Source organism: Mesoplodon bidens (genome assembly GCF_964165515.1).
Source record: "Mesoplodon bidens genome assembly, chromosome: 4".
Taxonomy (NCBI): Eukaryota; Metazoa; Chordata; class Mammalia; order Artiodactyla; family Ziphiidae; genus Mesoplodon; species Mesoplodon bidens.
In genome coordinates, this window is record NC_138160.1 from 154,616,875 (window position 1) to 154,640,419 (window position 23,545).

A 23,545-nucleotide genomic window follows, 5' to 3' on the forward strand; every position below is an offset into this window, starting at 1 on the left:
GTTAAAAGATCTAAATATTTGGTGGCTTCGGTCCCTGATGGCATGATACCTACATTTTCTTAGGGAATACCTCCCAGGAGATGCCTCATTTTAAAGTCTTTTAATTCATTTGAAATCTTTTAAATTTTTTACTTGAATTTGTTTGCTTGTTACTGAGTCATTTGGGCTAACTGAAGGAGGTTAACTAAGTTGGTTTTGCTCCATTTTACCTGTTTTCAGCTCCTTGCTGAGTTGTGAACCTCACCCTCTTCAACAGTTTGGACATCACTGTTAAAAACTTGACTGCTTTGTGAAAGAATTAAGATTTGAAGAGGCAGAATGGGATGACATTGTTAGAACACAGATCCTGATCCTGAATGGAACCTGTGAGGATGTAGTTGGAGCCAAGGAATTGTCACAATTATCTGATTTCAGTGTGACCATATTCATCCTTATAGGTTCATTTCTTCAGTCACCCCAGATCTACAGCAAATATGTTTAATTTTAAGAATGGTTGCAGGATGATCTGAAAATAAACAGTCATCTCCTATATTCTATCCCTAAGTGTTTCTCTGACTTCAGTTATTTGTATTACAGTATTTCAACAAAGCTGCATGACACTTGTGATATTTGTTTTAAATTAGTTCACATTTAAAGTTAACATCAATAACTTAATAATTTGACTATATCAATAACTTAAGAGATTAGTAATAATTTACCATAGAAAGAAGGTAATGATAAAAATAAAACCAAAAAAGTTATTAATTTCTAGCTAGATATTGTTGTCTACTGAATGCTGTAAGCCTGAATCCTGACTCTTTTTTTAAAAATGGCAGTTAGCAAGTGTTAGTTGAAGATATGCACCAAGCTGAGAATTTATCCAGAAGAATGAAAAGAAAATGCATTAAGGTCTCACAGTGTTATCATTTAGTACTAGGTGTGTATGCCACTTAGAATCATCTGACATACCAGTGGGATAGTGCCTCCATGCCTTGGGAACCATTACCTATGAAGATTTTAGAACCTGTATGACCCCATGTGCTGGTTTTTTTCTATTTAATTAATATTAATGTGAAATATTTTATTTACTAAATATAACCGTCTGTAAATTCCACAACTCACTTTTCATTTCCATTAACAGATGAGGCATTCCAGAAGAACTCACTGCCCTGACTGGGATAACAGAGAAAGCTGGGGACATGAAAGCTACAGTGGAAGTCACAAACGGAAAAGGAGATCCCACAGTAGTACACAAGAGAACAGACATTGTAAACCACATCACCAGCTTAAAGAATCTTATTGGTAAATTACGCTTGAACTAGTACCATTTTAACACTAATAGTTGTAATGACTTGTCATTAGCTTATATAGCTTTCATCTGTCAGATTGTTTTATAAATCAGTCAACAAATACTCATTCAGAAAATATTTACTGAGTGCCTCTTATATGCTAGACACTGCTGTGAATAGAACAGAGTTCCTACTCTCACATATCTGTGTACATTTGGGAGCTGTAGGAAACAGTTGCTGGAGTCCCAGCTGCCAGTAATATAGTTGTGGGAAATGAGACACACGAAAGTTAAGTAAGTGATTAAAGGACCAGTGAGTGCCTTTAACTTGTATGTAGTAGGGAGAGCTGTACATTGGGGCACTTATTTAGGGTTCCACAAATGAGAGCTAATGAAGGGTCGGGAGGAGTTCATCCAGATGGAAAAATAGCATGTGGTGTGTGAGAATGTTAAAGTGTGTTGGGGATTAGTTGCTTATACTGTATTCTACAGGTTATATTTGTAGATAAGGCCAGTGGATATGTTTGGGATTTTTAGAAGCTTGGCTGTTGTAAGAAGGACCTCATTAAAAATTTCCAATGGCATGTGTCCTGTTCTGTTGTATTCTTACCAGTGTAAAATTTGGAGGTACTACGTTTATATAGAATTGAAGGAATTTTTCAAGTTCCTAAATGATTAAACAAAGCCTAGGTGAATAGAGTTTCTTTCATTCTGTCCTCCGTTAATTTCCCTTTCTCATTTGTTTTTGGTGGTTCTATGTTTTCTCCTTGTTTTGTGCAGATGTTCCACTGGGACTGTTTGCCAGATTGCTTTCTAAATTAGCCAACTGGCGTTATTTAAAAAACAGTATGCAATTTTTTTCCTTCTCCATGGCAAAACAGACTTGTTCTGTAGAACAGTGAGCTTGTTGTTAATCAGTGCAGACTAATCATTCTTCACACACTATCATATGGAGGGAAGAGGGAGAATCTATGCCAGGATTTCAATGACCTGAGCTAATTAATGTATTATACAAGAATATCTGTACCCTATATTATGATAACTACAAAATACTCTGTAAGCCTTAACATATAGTACTAACCATTCATGGATTTATTATGCATTGTATGTGTCGAAAGGAAGTGATATGAATGATGAACAGTTATTCATATTCACAATTAACCACATCAAGATGATACTGAGTCAGTGCAATAACCACTAGGCCAATAGTTTCTTCTTTGATATTGGCACCAGAGATGTCTGGTGGTAATTGCTCTCCGTAATCTGGAGTAATCTAATAGTCTTTTTCAAGATTCAAATCTTCATAAGAGTTTTTCTTTTGTAAAATTATTGGAAAAAAAATGAAAAATACAGAAGCATATAAAGAAGGTACTCTTGGTAGGATGCTAGTCCCTCATTTGGATGTAAAGTTATTTCTTCTGAAAAATATCTTTGTATACAAATCTTTGCCTCTGAATATTTCCTGAAAATAGGTTCTAAGAAGGGACAGTTTCAAGTGAAAGGGTGTGACTCTTATAAGGCTCTTGCTACATATTCACATATTTTTCCACATATTTTTCTAGAAAGTTTGTACCAAGTTACACTCCCTACGACATGCTGTCACTAGTCCTGTGTATTTTGAAATGCCAAGAATAGTGTTTTCTTTTCATTTGAATGTTTAAATTTCTGCTGAATTTGTCCTCTGTCATGTGCTTATTGAACACTTGAATATTTTTTTAATTGAAGTCTAGTTGATTGTGAACATTATTTTTGTATTCTTAGCCTATTTTTTCTATTAAAGCATATTTTTCTTATGATTTATCAGCGCTTTTATTGTATATCAATTATCTTACCTTTTTTCCTATATATTTCAGAGTGTCTTTTCTTTCTGATTTGTAAGTAGCCTGTGAATTGCTCCCTTCCTACAAGCTTAATCAGTTAATTCTACACAGGAAGACTGATGTGGCTGTGAACACTGTGAACACATTTTATATCCTTAAATGTCTTGTTGTAACATAGAGTATCAAGCCTTAAACCAGTGATTCTCAAACTTTAGTGTGAATAGAATCACTTTGGAGGTATGTTTAAAATGCATATTACCAGATTATTCAGTGAATCTGACCTGGGGTCCAGGGATCTTCATTTTTAAAAAATCAGTATTTCGATATTGTTAATAAACAGACCACCCTTTGAGAAACACTGTTTTAAGCCCTTTAGCCTGGCATGCAAGATTTTGGATGATCTGTTCCCAGCTTATTTATTTGCCTATGTTCCCCTATGTGAAAATTGCTCTTGCTGAAATTGTCTACTTACTATTTCCTAAGTAACATGTAGACAAACTCATCTCTAAACCCTTCTGGCTAAAAGTACTCTATAAATGTAAGATGGTCATATGCCATTTTTCTTTCCTGGCACCACTTCTACTTCCTACTTTATCCAAATCCTGATGTCCCTATAAGATGCAACTCTTCCCTTCTTTTTCACGAAATCTTCCCTGACCATTTTAAGCATTATGAGTTTTTCTCCTAAGCACTCATATCCAGGCTTTCGGCATTTCCTGCATGGTTGAGTTTTGTTTTATTTTTGTGTGAGTAATCTCAAATTGAACAGTTATTTGTTGGCAGGGATTTTGCCTCATATATTTTTTATCTTCCACAGGACCTGTGTGGAAATAGAAACGAATGCCCATAGCCTCATTAGTCTTGGCTGTTTTAAAGAACTACAGTGAAATATTCACTGGACATTCAGTGACTATTTTTAGAAATTCAATCAGTCTGTTCATCCTGTTCACTCTGTCCATATAGCCTTTATAATTCTGTAGACTTTGTTTATATAATCTCTAAGGCTCGGTTGTTGTAGGCTGAAGAGGTCCTCATCTTTTTAGTTTATCCTCATAGTATTACTTCACTCCATGTTTGTTATTCTATAGATTATTTATGGATTATCAGCAGCTCTAATTTCATGCACTAGTCCAGCTAAGGATTATTAGTGTTAGAGTTTTCCGATACATTTTAGACTTTTATGGGAAGGATGCCTTACAGAATTAAACAGATGCCCTTTAGAGTATGGTAATTTCTAGTTTGACGTATTGTAGATCTCTCCCTTAACGGTTCCAAGCAACTCATCAGATCCCTGACTTAGACCCAGATTTAGACCCTAATATCCTGAGTTGGTTCTCCAATGGCTAGAACTTAAGGCTGACACTGGGGAAAGGGGGTTTCTGCATCTCCCCAGCCTGGATTTGATGCCAGCCCTGTTGAGTAGCAGTTTAAGAGATGCTTCTCCTTTATTTTTGCATAAACCAGCCTCCTGAGAAAAAAGAATGACAACATATTCTGGAAAAAGAACGAGGTTAGTGAGGGCAGTCTAGTTAACATCTGTCACTCCATTGCTTGTCAGGATTATTTTAGCTGGTGTGTCTGACTGGGCAGGTGTCCCCTCTCTCCCTCAGTGCTCCATGTGCATCCCTCTTGAATCTTCACACTGTTGAAAAGGATACTCATCCCAGGTAGAGAGGGGGACAGGAAACTGGGTCAGTTGACTCTGTCTTTTTCTTTCCATCAAATCAAGGCTACTTAACTGGAATCCATTGACTTCCTGAGGTCCATGATCTCTGAAATTCCTTGCCAAGTTTTGTTTACGCATTTGTGCATTTCTTAGGGGAGAGGGTCCATACCTCTCAATTAGATTTTCAAAGGGATCTGTAGATTCAGCAGTTAAGCACTATGGGGCTTACCTGGTGGCACAGTGGTTGACAGTCCGCCTGCTGATGCAGGGGATGCAGGTTTGTGTCCCGGTCCGGGAGGATCCCACATGCCATGGAGCGGCTAGGCCCATGAGCGATGGCTGCTGGGCATGTGCATCCGGAGCCTGTGCTCCACAATGGGAGAGGCCACAACAGTGAGAGGCCTGCGTACCGCAAAAAAAAAAATAAATAAATAAAAGAAGTTAAGCACTATGGCACCAGATGATGCTGTTTTCCCTGAATTCTTGTCTATTTCACAAGCAGGAGTGACAGGAAATTCAAAATGCAAAGGGAAGTAGGGGGTTGGGAAATCCTAAGCAAGCAATTACTAGAACCTTTTCTCATTTGAGGGGGATATATTTTAGATATTTTTGGCACATGAAGCAGCCTTCAAAAACTGTGTTGTCTATTTCTCAGAAAGATACAGGAAGCTCGAAATAGAGGAGAGGAGATGGAATAGGTGGTGTGTATAATAATACTGGCACATACAATAGGATTTAGTATGTGCTCTACAACCATGGCAAATCGTTTTCCTTCTAGGGATCTCAGTGTAGTCATCTGTAAAATGAAAGGCCTGAAATATATTTAAGATTCCTTTTAGCTCTAATACACCTTTTGTGAAAGAACTCTGTGTGCCAGAGATACCTAACTTACATTAAGAAGTAAAGGAATCCTGTTTTGCCTGCCTCATATTGTGTGTGGCTCTGCAAAAAGGAAGAGAGCTTAGTTACAGATGCATATATCATAAGATTGATGAATTTCAGAAGAGCAGTTTTGTGAATTTTTGGTCTTAACTTTCAGCAGAAGGTAAAGGGACACTTAATCAAGTAAACACTGAATATGTTGAATGATTTGACCCAAGGTTTGTTCCTTCATAGCAGTATATATTAATAGAGATATATGTACCCATTTGCTTGTTGGTTAAAGTAAAATTATTTAAGTTTTGTGAGTTAAGTATAAATTCTAATTCATCAATTTGTATTTTTTTCTTTTATTGAGTTAGCTGTTGAAACCAGGAATTCTTGAGAGAATGTTTTATTTTAACCACGTTAAAATGTGGTTAAACGTTAAAATGTTCTAGAATGAAGAGAGTAATTTTAAATCCTGTAATGTGTTTACAGTCATTATTTAGAAGCAAGGTTCTTGAATGAGAGATATTATCGGGACCAGAGATACATTGATGAATACAGAAATGACTACTGCAAAAGATATGTTCTTAATATTGATGAATACAGAAATGACTACTGCAAAAGATATGTTCCTAACATTGATGAACACAGAAATGACTACTGCAAAAGATATGTTCCTAACATTGATGAATACAGAAATGACTACTGCAAAAGATATGTTCCTAACATTGATGAATACAGAAATGACTACTGCAAAAGATATGTTCCTAACATTGATGAATACAGAAATGACTACTGCAAAAGATATGTTCCTAGACGTTATCACAGAGACGTTGAAAGCAGTTATCGAATCCACTGCAGTAAATCTTCTGTCCGAAGCTGGAGAAGCAGTCCTAAAAAGAAGCGTAATAGACAATGTTCAAGTAATCAGTCACGTTCGGTATGATTGATTTTGTTTTTATTTTGGGTGGATACTTATTTGTGTGTAAAAGCTCTTACTGAGCCAATACGTTTGAAAAAGTTTATAATACTATATGAATATAATTGTGTTTATATTACTTGAATCCTTAAAGGAAACTTCCAAATTCTTACAACTAATCTGCATTTATTAGTTAGTCCTCATTTGCCCACATTTACTCATTTTTTGCAGACGAGATCATGAGGTTCTTGATTTTAATGTTAAAAATATTTTTATCTTTTATAACATAATCATATGAAAAGATGAAGCACCCATCTTTTCTTTCATCTTAAACATTTTTTACTTTAAAAGAAACCCCTTTCCCAGTACTTGGAGACAAATGTAGAAAGTTGCACTGGTGGATACTTACCCTGTGTATAGCACAATCTGCAATTAGTTCCATTGGAGCTCTGAAAGTGGGTGCTGAAGGGGAAATTATTGTCCAGAAAGCCTGCCTTTTTTTTACACTCATGAATCTTCACTTGTTTGCAGTAAACTATGAATTATTATTTTCCTCCCCAAGTTTTCTTCAGTAGAACTATCATTGATTAGATCAAACATTGACATTAGCCTTTATTTTCCCCTTTTATTTTAATAAGTATGTTTAAAAATATTGCTCAGTATCAATTTGAACTAATCTTGACATTTTAAAACATTTTCCTGCCAAACTAGACATTTCAACTCACAGCATAGGCTATTTTATAACGAGATTAATAGATCATGACATTGCATTCTTTAAATTTCAGACTTCAATTAAGTCAGTATTTTAGAGACAATTGTGTTGTTTTTTCTATTGCCACTTTAAGTAACTTATCTGAAAATCTTGCCATGTTTTTCTTCTGTAACATAAACTGTGTCCTGTGAATTTCTGGGGACTGAATTTGAAATTGCTCCTGCCAACTGTTCGTGGCCTGGTTCTTATCTGAATGCCTGGATATCTCCCCGCTGAATGAATTGCATATTCTGCCCTGAATTCACTCTGCTATATTGATTGACTGGACGATCTTGGTGCTGCCCACTTGCCGTTCCAGAAGAGCCACCGAAGGAAAAGATCCAGGAGTATAGAGGATGATGAGGAGGGTCATCTGATCTGTCAAAGTGGAGACGTTCTAAGAGCAAGATGTATAGAATATTTTTCAACACTTTTTAAACTTTGCAGACAGAATAATCTTTTTAAGAATAGTTTGTCAGCGGGGGGCTAAAGAACTCTTCATTGCTTTTTTGTTTTGTTTTTTGTGGGTTTGTTTGTTGTTCTTTTGTATTTCTTCTTTTCTATAGAGTTTAAATATTTCCACTCTAAAGTTCCAAAATAATCAGTGGAATTTGAGATTAGAGCAAGAAAGATAGCTCTATCTAAATTATTTTTGTAGCAGCTGAAAATAAAATAATTTGAGTGCTGGAACCTTAATTATGCTTTAATAGAGAGCATTTGAAAAAATTCCACACTTAAGCATTCATTATTTGAATAACTGATAATTTGTACTCATGTACTTACACTTCTTTCTCCCCCCTCACTTTAGATGAAATCGTGAACACTTTGGGAGAAGGGGCCTTTGGCAGAGTTGTAGAGTGCATTGATCATGGCATGTAAGTTTGTTGTTTTTCTTTTTTGAACATTCTGATATTTTTGGTGGAGAAGGATCCATAATTTAGATGAAATGGAATTTAAGTGGTAGCTATGTGTTTTCCTGGGAGGTATAAGTATTCAAAAGTTCTTGAACTGTGTATGATTTATTTACCATAAGTATGGATTTTGACCAAGAATGCTGAAAATGTTTATCAGATGGAGTTCATTGAAATTAATGTCAGTGTTCAAGTGAAGACTTTCCCAGAACTTAGGTCCTTAGCTTTCTATAAGAGATTTGGAGTGCTTTACCCTACTTTTGAATTGCAGAGACAATAAATTAGCATGTCTAATCTTCTTGGTTCAAAAGCTTTTATTTCCAAAGGGTAATATTTGCACGTTAGGGTTAGCTTCTTAAACTATAAATAAATTATATTACTTGAAGCCTACAGAATAAAGTCCAGATTCTTTAATGAGTTATACTAAACTTTTTGTTATTTGACCCTCTCTGCTTCATTTTCATGTTTTCCTCTAGGATCTCTATTCTGCGGTTGCAAGTTTTTTTGTAAGTGAACGTCTTAAAACAGTTTAGTGGAAACTGCACATTTCTAAATTGACATCTCAACTTTGCATCATAAAATAGTTGAGGATGTAATTTCCAGCTTATTGTAAATGCTGATTTTTTTAAAAAACATATCTCTCTTTCTAAATATGTTTGGGGGAATCTAAATACAACAGCTTGATACCTCCTGTCATCCATGAACAAACTTTTCTTGAATACTTAGAAATGCTTTATCTTAACTTTTTATCTGAACTTAACTTTTACTTCACTTTTCATAAAGAATATTATCCTAAATGTCTTTTATTATCACCCTTTCCTCTCTATGACAAAAATGTGAACATAAAGTAAAATTTTAAGATACTTTGAAATACTTTGACTTAGGAAAGTTGCTAAGAATTCCCATATATTCTTCACCCAGATTCCACAAATGTTAACATTTTACAGTGTTTAATCATTCTCTATTTTTACATGTTATATGTATTTTCAAGTTTTGCCAGCTTATCTACAACCTGGTTCACATTTCACTAGTTGTCCCATTTAGGTCTTTTAAAAATTTCTTGAGGTTCCAAGACTTGAGTATTTGAGATATTCCAATGAATAGTATTCAATTGATCAAGTACAAATCTGTTACAAATTTTGATACTTATTAGACCTAAAACATACAATGTAATTGAAAATATATCTTTTATTGAGATGGTTGGGGCCTTTAAAAAATGAGTTCCTGTGTGCATAGATAAATCTTACTGTTTTAACATTAAGTTTCCATTTTTCTTTTTTTTTTAACTGACAAGTAATATGAAAGCTTATAAGTTTAAGGTGTATAAAGTTGGTTTGAAACATTTATATACTGCAATATGATTACTATAGTAGCATTAGCTAACACCATTATCCATTTTTCATTTTTATAGCTATTAGCACTGTTCATTTTTATAGCATATTAGCAGTTAGAAAACTTGTCCGTATGATGAAATAGATGAGAGTAGAAGAAGTTTTGTCACAGCAGTTTTATAGTAATTCTTTTAAGTCTTGAGATATATGCTATACATCATAGGGAGATAAATCATTAAAAATTTATTTTGATGATTATATATCAGCCCACAACTTCATTGGGACCTTGTCAAAAGAAATGAGTTCGGAATAGGTTGGCTATCCAGCCACTAGAAAAATTTTTGCCTCAAAGAATTTTTTTTCTTTTTTATAAACAGCCTGGTGCACAAACCTTGCCATATTAATTTCACGTGCATGGGGTTCTCTTTTGTAATGTGGGAAGGCCATAGTGAAAAATGCAGGGTTGACTGCTGGCTTGTACTCAAGAAGATCAGGTTTAGAAGAGAGGACAGAAGGAAGCTGAAGATTTGGAAATCCTTTTCCTCAACATCATTTACAGCTTTTTTTTTTTTGGCCATGACACGTGGCTTGCGGGATCTCAGCTCCCCGACCAGGGATTGAACCTGGGCCCACGGCAGTGAAAGCTCATGTCATACACCACTGGACCACCAGGGAATTCCCTCTGCACTTTTTAGGAAGTACTACAGATGCCCCGGTCTAAAACACGCTGCCATACATTGTTGCTATTTATACCTATTCGCATCAGTGAATGCACTAAACATTTTTTTGGCTTGATGACTTATTGATGGTGTCTCCTTTGCCAGAATTATCTAACAAACTGATAGTTGTCTTTCTTCTCTGAGGAAGTCTGAGCTCCCCTAACTCTGATGGTTATGCTCTTTCTTCTCTCTATTCCTTATACCAGGCACTTCTAACCTTATGATAAGTTGTTCAAGTGTCTGTCTTTTCCATTAGTCTGTGAGGTACATGGGACAAGCTCTTTTTAACAGTGATTCCAATGCAACATCTGGCACAGTCTCTCTAGCCTGGTGAATGAGTAAATGTTTTCAGCAGTAGTATGTTCAAGGTTTATATTTTTATCCTTTTTTTAAAAAAACTACTTATAAAATCTAGGTAAATTTAAACTTTTGGAAACAAACATTAATGTTCATAAGTATTAAGAGAAATCATCACTCTGTATAATGTATATTTTGTCATAATGTTTTGAAAAAATGTTTATAGATCTGCTATAATATACCCTGAAAGATTATTTAGGAAAATAGCATAGAGTGATTGGTACTTAACAAGATGATGCTTTAGAGCAGGGGTCCCCAACCCCTGGGCCGTGGACTGGTAGGAACTGGGCCTAACAGCAGGAGGTGAGCAGTGGGCGAGCGAGTGAAACTTCATCTGCTGCTCCCCATAGCTTGCATTACCACCTGAACCATCACACCCTCCCCCCAACCATGGAAAAATTGTCTTCCATGAAAACGGTCCCTGGTGCCCAAAAGGTTGGTGACAGCTGCTTTAGAGGATATATGTCTTCAACGCCCTTCTGTACATTTACCATTTTCATTTTGTTTTAAAGGGGTGGCATACATGTAGCAGTGAAAATCATAAAAAATATGGGACAATATCATGAAGCAGCTCATTCAGAAATCGAAGTATTAGAGCATTTAAATAGTACTGATCCCAATAATGTCTTGTAAGTAATAAACTTGGAACTGTGATCCATTATGTTACATGAAATAATCAGATTTCTGTGAACTGAATTATTTGTATTCTGATCTGTTTCAGCCGATGTGTCCGGATGCTAGAATGGTTTGATCATCATGGTCATATTTGTATTGTGTTCGAACTCCTGGGACTTAGTACCTATGATTTCATTAAAGAAAATAGCTTTCTGCCATTTCAAATTGACCATATCAGGCAAATGGCATATCAGATCTGTCAGTCAATAAATTGTAAGTATACTTGTTAAATTTTTAAATACCAGTAAATTAAAGGTTTTATTGGACAAGCAACATATCAAACCATTGTCACTAAAAATGCACGTTGCAAGTAAAGATGAAACCACTTTTGATCCCTACCTCTACTACTAATTCTCCTTTCCCCCGGTACAGATTAAATTTGTAAGTGAAACTAATAATGTCTTTTTGTTCTTTTGTAGTTTTGCATCATAATAAATTAACCCATACAGATCTGAAGCCTGAAAATATTTTATTTGTGGAGTCTGACTATGTAGTCAAGTATAATTCAAAAATGGTAAGTTACACTTGTTTTAACTTTGGTAGTTGTCTTTAAAATTAATTTAGCTTGGTGATCCTTGGATGAGGAATTTTACCTTTGAGGCTTATTATATCCTGACGTTTAACCCAAAAAGGGTAATCTTTTGCCTTTCTCATGGGGTTATTTTGAAAATCAAAAAGAGAATTCATGTGCAAGCCTTTTGGATAGTGCTATAAAATATTTCATATCTTTATTGATCTTTGTGATTACTTAACTGTATCTCTAGAAACGTGATGAACGCACACTGAAAAACACAGATATCAAAATTGTTGACTTAGGAAGTGCAACATACGATGATGAACATCATAGCACTTTGGTATCTACACGGCATTACAGAGCTCCAGAGGTCATTTTGGGTTAGTAGATACCAGACTTCCTGATATTTTAATTGAAAAAGAGATATTTTGTTCTCTATAGCTTTTATTGGGGGGCAGGTAGTTGGGGGATAGCTGTAATTTTCTTAGCAGTGTACAGAAAATGTTTTCTGTTTTCATAAAAGCTGTCTGGACATTGCTATAAATATTTTTCCTGAGTGGGAAAAATGTGATATCATCTGTAAAGATATTCCAGGTGGTGGTTCTTTTTGAACAAGTCAGTCTTACAAGATCATAAGAGAACAAGCTGTATTGGCTAAGTCCATGACAGCAGTGTGATTTTGAAGTGATGTGGGGACCTCTTTTCGTCTCATCACAAAGCATGGTGCTGGGGAAAATGCTAAAGATTTGGCTGGCAGACGTCTAGATGTAGGGTGGATGGAGGTTAAGAGGAGAAGAAAGAGGGGCTAGTCTAAGAGGAGAGCTTTGATCATCTTTGACATGGGAAAGCATGGAAATTAAAATTAGTTAAGGTGCAGGGTTTTTCAATATTAATAAAAGGGAACTCAGTGAGGGAGAGCGCATCTTATGCCTCAAAATTGAAAAGTTCGAGACCGAGTCATGTTGATAGAGCAAGGAAGTCAGAGGTGGATTTGGGGGCTTGGAGACAGTGGGAAAAATTCAGATCAGGTGATATTGGGAGATAGTTAAATGGTATAAGCATATTACTTCACCAAAAGTAAGTTTCAATCGAGGTTGGATAGTAAAACATCTTTGTGGAATCAGTCTTTTCCACTTTTTACCTTTTGTCTAAGAGGACTTGGTAGTTGAGAATATGAGTGTGAGAGCAAACTAATGATGTTTACCTAGAGTAAAGAATTAGTAAAAGGGACAGGAAATTAAGAATAGTATGTAGTGCTGGCTAGTAGAACTTTCCATGATGATAGAAATGTTGTATATCTGCACTATCCAACATGGTAGCCATTAGTAGCCACACGTAGACTACTGTGTACTTTCAGTATAGCCAGTGTGACTGAGGAACTGAATTTTAAATTAATTAAACTTTTCGATTTAAATAACCACATGTGGCTAGTGGCTACCACATAGGATAGCACAGGTTTGGAGCTCATCTTTGAGAGTGATGTTACTAGGATTTCTGCTTAGTATGGTCTGAAAGAAGCTGCTGTGTTGCAGTAGTTTAGAAAATGTATTCATGGTTGAGGACTGAAGGCTGCAATGAAGGTAAAAGAATAGAGTGTGGGAAGAGATTGTGGACAGAGAGGTGTTTTCAGAGCTTAAAAAGAGATAACTTGCTGTGTTTTATCAATTTTAAGAAGAAGATTTTTCTCCACATTTTAACATGTGAGGAAACATAAGACAAAACGGCATTTTTCTTGGTTATTGGTTCATAAAACAGTGGTGTATCTTACAGTTAATGGCCTCCTCCTAGATTGTGTAAGATACAGTGATTCCTAGTAATAATACAGTCCCATGTGTGGCCAGGCTGGGGATAGTTGATATAAATCTGAAATTGGGGTTATTGGTGTTTAGGAAAAGAAATGAACAGATGGGAAGATTAGAAGGGTTCTTTGTGTGTTTGTGAAGTGTTACTCCTGAGGATGAAGGCAGAATTAGGTTGAAGAGGAAGATGTTGTCAGGTGCCACCACTGAGGAGGGCAGTTGGTCTCATGACTTGGGTGTTGGTAGTAAACAGAAGTTGGTAAAAGTGAATGATGTGAAATTCCAAAGAGTATGAGAGCTGAGCCATAAGAGAATGAGGTAGTTTACAGTCACTTGGGAGAAAGCTGGACTGGGAGACAGGAGTGGCTGGAAAAGAAAACTTTCATCTTAGATCCAAGCTCTATCATTTGCAGATTTTGTATGTGTTACTGTAAGTAGAAACCATGCTCCATTATCCTTTTGTTCAAGTGATAAGTACCATGAGGGTTAACAAAAATGGCTAAATCATAGTCAAGTTCCTTGAATATATTGTTTCTTCCTTTGTCTTTAAATTCAGTAATGTTACTGAAAGTAATTGAAATGTCTTTTAAAGTACGTTTTATTTGTACATTATTTTTTTATTAAAAACTTAATCTTTAAAAGGTTAAAACATCTGTATGGTTTACTCTTTTCCTTTCTAATTAGATAGAGACTTAAGGCTAGGTGTTTTTTTCTTTTCTGAATAATGTTACTATTGAGAATTCTGAAGGAGAAAGTATATATGATCATGTATAGACAACCTGAAAGTACATATATAGATACCTCTCTATGTGAACTTTAAATATCTGTATAATTCTGCTTATGGGTGACACTGCTTATAATATCCATTATAATTCTTACATAATTTATGTGACACTACTATTTCTTTTAATGGAAGAAATAAACTCAGATATCAAGCTGATGGTAATTGATAAGGGGTTAGTAATTACACTCTGAGGATAATTATTGACCTATGTTTGCACTAATAAAATGTAAAATTTCATAGAACAACCATTAAGTGGTTATAACAGTGCTCCTCATTGCACAAGCAATTCAGAGAGTATGGAATATTTGCTAACCCCTCTTACTTTCCATAAAATGCCTCCTCCCCCAGGTTAAAATACTGTAAGTTGATACAAGGATATGGAGGACTCTGAAAGCATACTGAATAATGTTTGGTATAAAACTAAAAATGTAAACCCTGAATTTACTATCATATTCTCCTAAATGGGCTATATAAAGAGAGCACCCACATAGGAAAAGATATTGTGTATTGGCAATTAAAAATGGTTGCATAATAAAATGTTTGGTTTTGTTTTTAAATAGCTTTAGGTTGGTCTCAGCCATGTGATGTTTGGAGCATAGGTTGCATTCTTATTGAATATTACCTTGGTTTCACAGTCTTTCAGGTATGTATTTAGTAAATGTTACTTACTGATTCATAATGAGCTTTAATGTTAAAGGCATGTTAAAGTTTTTGTTTCCATATTGGAAATTTGCCATAGTGTCATTATTCTTAAGATGTAAACTTCCATGTGCAAAATAGTCATCCTTCTCTAAAACCATAGTTGAATGAAATACTCTCAGTGAATGGTCATAATTCATTCTGCATGTGGAGCTTTTAAACACATGGTCCATATTGACTTCATATGATCCATTTTATTGTGATGCTCCTTCATAAATTTACATTAGTGTTACTATGGTCAGTTTTAATTCAGCTCTGGTTATGTTGCACTTTTATTAAAAGAATTCAGAAACAGTAAGATGTATTAAGCATGTATGACACCCTAGGCACATTTCTAAGCACTGTGTGTATAAAAATGAAAAGACAGCATCTCTCTCCTCAAGGAAGACATACACAGAATAGACATGGGATAACGTACAGTACAATGTGATACTTGCTATAATGGAACAATGTAGAAGGGAACCCAGAAAAGGTGAACAGTTAAGTTTCCTTAGAGAAGGCATCACTGAGGAGTAGGGAGTTTAATCCAAGCTATAAGGAAGAGTAAGAGTTTGTCAGAAAACTAGAGTGTGTGATGGCCATATCAGGAAGAAATGGTATTCATAAATGCAAGAGGCATAAAGGAAGCTACTCTAGTTGAGGAAGGATGAATAGTGCTGCCGGAGTGTCTTGGATAAATAGGAAAATGGTGTGAGTAGGCAAGTACTGATTCATAGTGGATTTGTTTGCCATAGAAAGGTATTTGTTTTATCCTAGGAGTCAGTGGTTTCCAAATGTAGACCGGTCTAAAATGAAAATGATTTTGTAGGGTTGCCGTTCTGGCTTTCATTTAGAAATTATCTCTCCTCTTTTTTTTTTTTGGTATTAAAATGTTCTTTCTATGAAATGATAATAGTTATTGGCTTACTTGGCAGAACAAAAAGGAGAAAATGTTATTTAGGTCTCTACTTGTTTTCCTCATAATTTTGCTTATGTCGGAAAACTAAAAGTCCTGAAAGCTTCAAGTGGTGTAACCATTGGAGAACTTTAAGAGGGTTGTGATTTGATCAAGGTGTGTTGTTGGATGGGGTGAGGGTGGTTAGGAAGTTCCTGGCTAATACTGTCAAGGTTGCTTTGAGGTTATGGCAATGCAGGATGAGGAGGGAGGAAGCTGTGATGAATTATAAGTCACTTAGGTGGCTGTTGCAGAATATATGTGTTCACTGCTATGGGGCACCTCACCAAACTTCTGTCTACTCCGTAGAGATCTGTTAAAAGTACTCTGAGTTTGTAGACGAGTTTGATATCTAGAACATAGCTGTCGGACATTTCTAGGGGGTGGTGTCTGGTTTTGTGGTAGTAAGCTATAGGGTCAAGGAAAAAGTTGAGCACAGTGCATGCTTTCTTCATTCTGACACATATAAAATCCTTCAGATGGTTTTATGATTGTTAATCATTCTGAGATCTTAAGCGTCGATTATTAACTTTGGTGTGAGATGTTGTTTATATTTTAATTCCACCCTCCAAAATAGTCTTCAACTAAGGAACTTTTTGAAGATAATGGAGCTTGTATTATTTATTCCTGTCATGAATTAAGAACATTTTGAAAGCAGTGTGCTAGGCACAGTAGTTAATGGATTTAAAAAGCATTGCACATAGACTCTGCTCTTCAGAGCAAGGATTGGCAAACTATATCCTATCTGATGCCTGCTTTAAAAAATGAAAAAGAATATGTGGTGGAGACCATCTGTGACCATCCAAGCCTAAAATATTTACTATCTGGTCCTTTACAGAAGAAGTTTGCCAGCCTCCACTTAGGAGTGTACCATTTAGTTTAACAATTTATTCTACTTTAGCCAAAGCTCTGTTACTGTGTAATTTAAGAATATGAGTTTTGACTTGGGTTCATAGCTCAGGTTTCCTCATTGATGAGCTATATGAGCTTGAGCTAGTATCTTAACCTCTTTGAAAGTTATGTTCCCACATTCCTAGCTCAAGGTTGTTGTAAGAATTATTGGGACTGTATTTTTATTGTCTAGGATTAGTGTTACAAAGTTGCTATCCATTGGGTAATGGAGGTTAGTTAAGCAACCGATAAAATGAGTAGCCAGGTTTTTGGTAATCTTCCCAGTCATCCCTCAGTTAAACAGTGCAAGTAATACAAATAAGGAAAAACTGTTCTGTTTTACATTAAACAACTTATTCGAACATTGTAAATCAACTGTACTTCAGTAAAATATACTTAAAAAGTTGTTCCTCAATCAGCTATACAGACCTTACCAATTCATTTCAGAAATCAGACAATCAGTGTAGCTCATTCAGTTTTATTCCATCTTTGAAGTAGAGTGTAGTATAAATTGTATAGCTGTCTAATCTGGTCCTTTTATGGAAACACTATTTGCTTGGTTTTTTCTTAACATTTATTTATTTACTTTTTTTTTGGTTGCATTGGGTCTTCATTCCAGCACGTGGGCTTCTCTCTCATTGTGGTACGTGGGTTTCCTCTCACCAGTTGTGGTGTGCAGTTTCCAGAGTGTGTGGGCTCTGTAGTTTGTAGCTCACAGGCTCTCTTTCTGTGGTGGGCAGGCTTAGTTGCCCCGCAGCGTGTGGGATATTAGTTCCCTGACCAGGGAGCGAACCCACGTCCCCCGCATTGGAAGGTGTATTCTCTGCCACTGGACCACCAGGGAAGTCCTGGAAACACTGTTTTCTTGTGTTTTCCTTTTATGTGCATGTAGGGAAATGGAAAGTGCTAAGTTTCTTTTTCCTATTTTTTTAGACTCATCATAGTAAAAAACACCTGGCAATGATGGAACGTATATTAGGACCCATACCAACACACATGATTCAGAAAACAAGGTATGCTTTTTAAGATTAAAGTCCTTATTGGGTACATGCAGTGGCCTATACTCAAACTATAGAAAAGCCATCTTTGTTGTTATTGCTTATTCCAAAGACTGTAGATTTTGAATTTTTTTTTCATGAAGTCAAGTTTTTGAAAAATAATGCAATATTTACTTTGTGATCCAGTAAATAAAGTGGTGTTTTTATACTCAAGTTAACCTCTGCATAAATGTTGTCCTAGGTTGATTTAAAAATAATACATAGAGTAGTAAAAAGAGCTTGATTTTGGAGTCCTATCTAAATTTGAACTCCAGACTGTTGCAAACCACATGTACGTCTTTGGACAAGAATACTATAAGTGGTTTCAAAACATAGCTTCACTGCAGAAGTCATCCAGGGAATTGTTAACGATTTCTAGCCCCATTCCAGATCTAGTGAAATCAGAATTTACAGGAATGGATCTAGGATCCTCTGTTTTTGACGCTGGCATTGTTTCACATATGGTACAACTTAGGTGGGATACTAAAACTTCAGAGGGTACAAGATTAGGAAAAATACCATATAAGGTATCCAATATAATTATTGCTGAGATATTTAGTAATTGTATGTTTATGTATATATATAGAGATGTCTATGGTTCCATCTTTTCCCCCAATCCCCTGGTGGGGGCAGGGTAAGAATGTGGGTTTTGGGTTTTTTTTTTCTTGAAATTTAATCCAGACTTCTCTTTCCTATAGGAAACAGAAGTATTTTCTTCATAATCAGCTAGATTGGGAGGAACATAGTTCTGCTGGTAGATATGTTACGAGACACTGCAAACCATTAAAGGTAAAACAAAAAACCAAAAAAACCTGTTTTAACTATTTTTTATTGTCTTTCTTAAACAAAGTCATTTTTCCCCTCAGGAATTTATGCTGTGTCATGATGAAGAACATGAGAAACTGTTTGACCTGATTCAAAGAATGTTAGACTATGATCCAGTGAAAAGAATTACCTTGGATGAAGCATTGCAGCATCCTTTCTTTGACTTATTAAAAAAGAAATAAAATGGAAATCAGTGGTCTTACTATAGTTCTCTAGAAGAGATTATTTAAGACTGTGTCAGTCAACTCTAAACATTCTAATATTTTTATAAACCTTAAATTATTTTGTACAGTTAAGTGTAAATGCTGTATGTTTTGTATCAATTGCATAATTATCTTGTTAAGCAAATATGGTCTTGATAATGAATGAAATATAAAAGCTAAAATTAATTTTCCTTTTTTGAGATTAATTACCATTTTTAAAGACCTTTGGAATATCCTTTGTGTCCAGTGATTGATCTTGCCTTTTTGTACATGGAGGTTGACTCTTGGAAGTGATTTTTGTGTTTTGTTTTTTGGTTTTTTTGAGTAAAAGGAAATCTTGACTACTTCATTCTTAAATGAATATTCTTTATTTACCTCAAACTTTCCTTAACTTTAAAAGATTTTTCTGTAATTGTTGAACAGGTAATAAGTATTATTAACTTTAAGTAGGCAGGTATTAGAAACCAAAACCCATAGGAACTGTTTGCTGTTGGAATTTCATTAAATTGTAAGTATTGTGTTCTGTTTCATTGGTTGATGTCAGTGGTGGTAAGTAGCATTCATGGAAAGACATCCAACTTGTGCATCGTAATAGGTTAATAAAACCACATACACACTTCGTTTAAGATTAAAGTCTAACTGGAAAGTTAGCTTGGAAAGTCCTGTTTTCCAATGGTTATTTATGTAGTTAGTCACAAACGTAGAAATAGGAATTCTGATGACTGAGGTTTTTGTTTTTAATGCCAAATCTTCAGGAGTCTAGAAATTGTCCAATATCTGTCTCCTTACCATATGAAGTATAAATACTTAAACCTCAGCCTATGAGACTTTATGGCTATTATTAAACAATTTGTATTTATGTTACTGTTTACTGGAAAACAAAAAAAAAGATGATTTGTTCAGAGAACACTTGGGAAGAAAACTGCAGAAATTTCCAGACCCTGATTGGTTAACATAATGAACTTTTTGTTTGTCTGTAGGTATTTTTTTCTGTTTACCTGTTTACACATGAAAAACTAAATGGTAGGGGCTTCCCTAGTGGCACAGTGGTTGAGAGTCCACCTGCCGATGCAGGGGACACGGGTTCGTGCCCCGGTCCAGGAAGATCCCACATGCTGCGGAGCGGCTAGTCCTGTGAGCCATGACCTCTGAGCCTGTGTGTCTGAAGCCTGTGCTCCACAACGGGAGAGGCCACAACAGTGAGAGACCCATGTACCACAAAAAAACAAAAAACAAACAAACAATGGTAAATGATAATTTAGTAAAAAAAACACCAAAACTATTGATCAGTCTGCCAGGTAAAAATTTTTTTGTTGTAGAATTCATGATTGCTTATCCAGATAAAGTTTTTTGTTAAAAGTATTCCCATTTCTGAAGTGCATTACCAAAGATTTGAGTTTCATCTGCATTCTGAACATAAAATGCATGTAATTTATTGGTATGACAAATGGTGATACCAAGTGGGTTTCTCTACATGATCCGCTGGTAGCATTTGCACATATAGTAAAGCTATGTTCCTGACATTGACTAGGAATTTAAGAAAGCTGAAATAAGTTTTGCCATAGAATCACTGCCTAAATTATTCTTAGGCCTCTGATGCAGTCCACATATAGTTCAACTATGTTATATGTTATAAGGTTTTTTTTAAAGGAGCATTTGATGTAAAGAAAAGGTTTTTCCTTAACACAGCAATCTCGTTATAGAGATTAAGAAGTCAGCCATCCTTTATTTTCCTCTCCATTTCCATACTGCTAGTGCCACTGTACTACCGAAGCCTCCTGACCTTTCCCTACAAGTGCTCCAGGTTCCCAAATTAATGTTTACTTTCTCCCCCATCAGAAACTCATTCCTTTGGAGTAGCTGATCTCAAGATATAGGAGGAAAGAAAAATATCCACACTCTTTCTTACTAAGAAGTTAATGATTGCTAACCCCTTTCCCTGCTGAAAAGTATTTACATTCTTCACTAAGGGTATTTGCTAGTTCCCAGGCCTAATTCATGGAAGTTTAGGAATTAAAGTGAAACTTCAGTGAATTAGGTAGGATAGAAGAAAAGTTTAGTGGTGAGGATGGTACCTCTGGTATCATATGAGTGTCTCCTGCTAACCTTCCTTCCCATCTTCTGTGAACTCTCAGGTTCCTACTCTTATTTGCCTTTTTCCTTGTACTTCTGGACTCAATTTCTGAAAGCACCAGGTTTTTATTTGACAGTGTTGGGAGCTACAGCACTAACAAGAAAGGTTTAGAATGGCCAGTGTATAAATATGGATCATTTGTAACTGGGTATTTTCCCTCATGATTTGATGTCTCATAGTTTACTATTTCTAGAAATTCCATTGACGTCAAACCTAGTTTTAAAAGTGCAGCTAAATAGGTTATTTCCAGTGTTTTCTGCTACTGCTTATTTGCTCAGATGTTCTCATCCATGCATTCATCAAAATTTTTGGAGTAGACGAATAAAATTGACTTACGCAGTTGACAGTAGAAAAATACCCAGTGGAGTTTTGTAGTATGTACAAATGAAAACTATTCCTCTGAATAATCTTGAAGGGCTTGATGCTAGAGAAATTAGAAATGACTCAGCCACGACTCCTAATAATTGCGGCTGAATTGTGACTTAAACTCAGGTATCCTAGATTCTAGCATTGTGCCTTCTTGTGATAATACACCTTACTGAGTTAAAAACTTCAGTTTGATTCTTGTTCATGGTTCTGTGAAATGGGATGAAATGAATGTAATGGCTAATAGTTTAATTACTTGGATTCCATTTTTCTCACGTTTTTCTTTAGTAGTTGATACATAGCTTCAACCATCAAAATGGTTAAAATGGTATGATAATTTGAAAATATACTCTGTTTTAAGTAGATAGGCAGATAACCTATATTTAAACTTACCTTGACATCCTGGAATGAAGAAACACTTTGTCAGTTAGTGGCCTGGCTTTTTAACTCATTTCCAGTTTGAAATTTCTGATTCCCACAAAATTTGGTGCAAGTAAGGTATTTTAAATTTAAACATCCAGGGACTTCCAGGGTGGTACAGTGGTTAAGAATCCACCTGCCAATGCAGATGACGCAGGTTTGAGCCCCAGTCCGCGAAGATCCCACATGGCGGAAGCACCTAAGTTAGTGTGCCACAACTGCTGAGCCTGAGCTCTAGAGCCCGAGAGCCACAACTACTGAGCCTATGTGCTGCAAGTACTGAAGACCGCATGCCCATGTGCTGCAAGTCCTGAAGACTGCATGCCTAGAGCCTGTGCTCCTCAAGAGAAGCCACCGCAATGAGAATCCTGCGCACCGCAACGAAGAGTAGCCCCCACTCACCGCAACTAGAGAAAGCCCACACGCAGCAATGAAGACCCAACACAGCCAAAAATAAATAAGTTTTAAAAAATTTGTAAATGTGAACATCTAGTACTTTGTTTAACAAGCTGCATTTTCAGGGAATTCCCTAGTGGTCCAGTGATTATGACTCTGCTTCCACTGCAGGGGGCACTTGTTCAATCACTGGTCAGGGAACTAAGATCCCACATGCCAAGCAGCCAACAACAAAAAAAGGCAACCTTTCCAAATAGAACAGAAGAATTCATGAGTCATTAACAGTATTAATAGCATCAGTAATTGTTGGCTTAGTAGATTGCACGTTTGCAAATAAATAGGTAGAAACAATTTTAATTCTTAAAAGAGTTGATCCAATTAGTTGGTTAATTGGTTTTATTTTTTCCATATTTTCATAGAGGGAAGGTAAAGTTTTAAGGCGGGTTGGCTTTACAACTCCTTGGCCAGTCTAGCCTTTGCGGCCAGTTTTATGTTAGTGATTTTTAAAAATAAAATGCAAAAGTTGAATAATGAACCTCTAAATATATATAGCCCAGCTTAAAAAATCAAAAGCATTTTGCAAATTTTGTTTCATCAGTTCCCCAACTTATTTTCCTGTTGCATTTAAGTACAAATGTCATTTACCATTTCATCCATATTTCTGTACTGTATATCTTTCACCATGAGTTTCTAATGCGAGTATCACACCTAACAAAATAATTCCTTATCTGGTAGGGTCTATAAAGTTTCATGATTGTCTAAAGAGTTATTTTAAGTTAGTTTGAATCAGTACCGAGTCAGGGTCCACACATAGCTAATTTGTCTCAGATCTCTTAATCACTATGTGCCTTTTTCTCCTCTTTTTATTTCTTTGCTAATTGAAACTTGGTCATTTGTCTTTAGAGAATTTCCCATATTCAATATTTCATTGCAGTGGTGTCCTTTCCTCTAGTCCCCACTTATCCTGTAAACTGATAGTGAAGTTTTTTAATAGTATTCCTTCTGATAAATACAGAAGGGATGTTAGAAATACACTGTGTTGCTACTCTTTATGAAATACTATATTTGGGCACCAATCATCAGTGGATGCTAAAACCATGAGGGGAAAACTGATGGAGAACTTTAAAATGAAGGGATCAGGCTGAACCTCAGGTTGGCAACCAGATAGATGTGTTGATATGCGTCTGAGGTGATGCAATAGGAAATACACAGCACCTGTGGGGTATCACTGCCTTTAAAACAAAAAAAATTGAACTTGGA

The 23,545-nt window shown here is 35.8% G+C and overlaps 1 pseudogene across 1 annotated transcript; it reads left to right on the forward strand.

Moving 5' to 3' along the window:
- The first annotated feature begins 1,129 nt into the window (after window positions 1–1,129).
- On the forward strand, window positions 1,130–18,948 carry LOC308615922 (dual specificity protein kinase CLK4-like; annotated as a pseudogene). Its single transcript has 14 exons — window positions 1,130–1,281; window positions 2,048–2,113; window positions 6,113–6,199; window positions 6,425–6,560; window positions 7,610–7,700; window positions 8,099–8,165; window positions 11,121–11,237; window positions 11,330–11,496; window positions 11,703–11,797; window positions 12,048–12,177; window positions 14,941–15,023; window positions 17,838–17,917; window positions 18,640–18,730; window positions 18,808–18,948. The product of its transcript is annotated as a dual specificity protein kinase CLK4-like (transcript).
- Window positions 18,949–23,545: the final 4,597 nt, after the last annotated feature.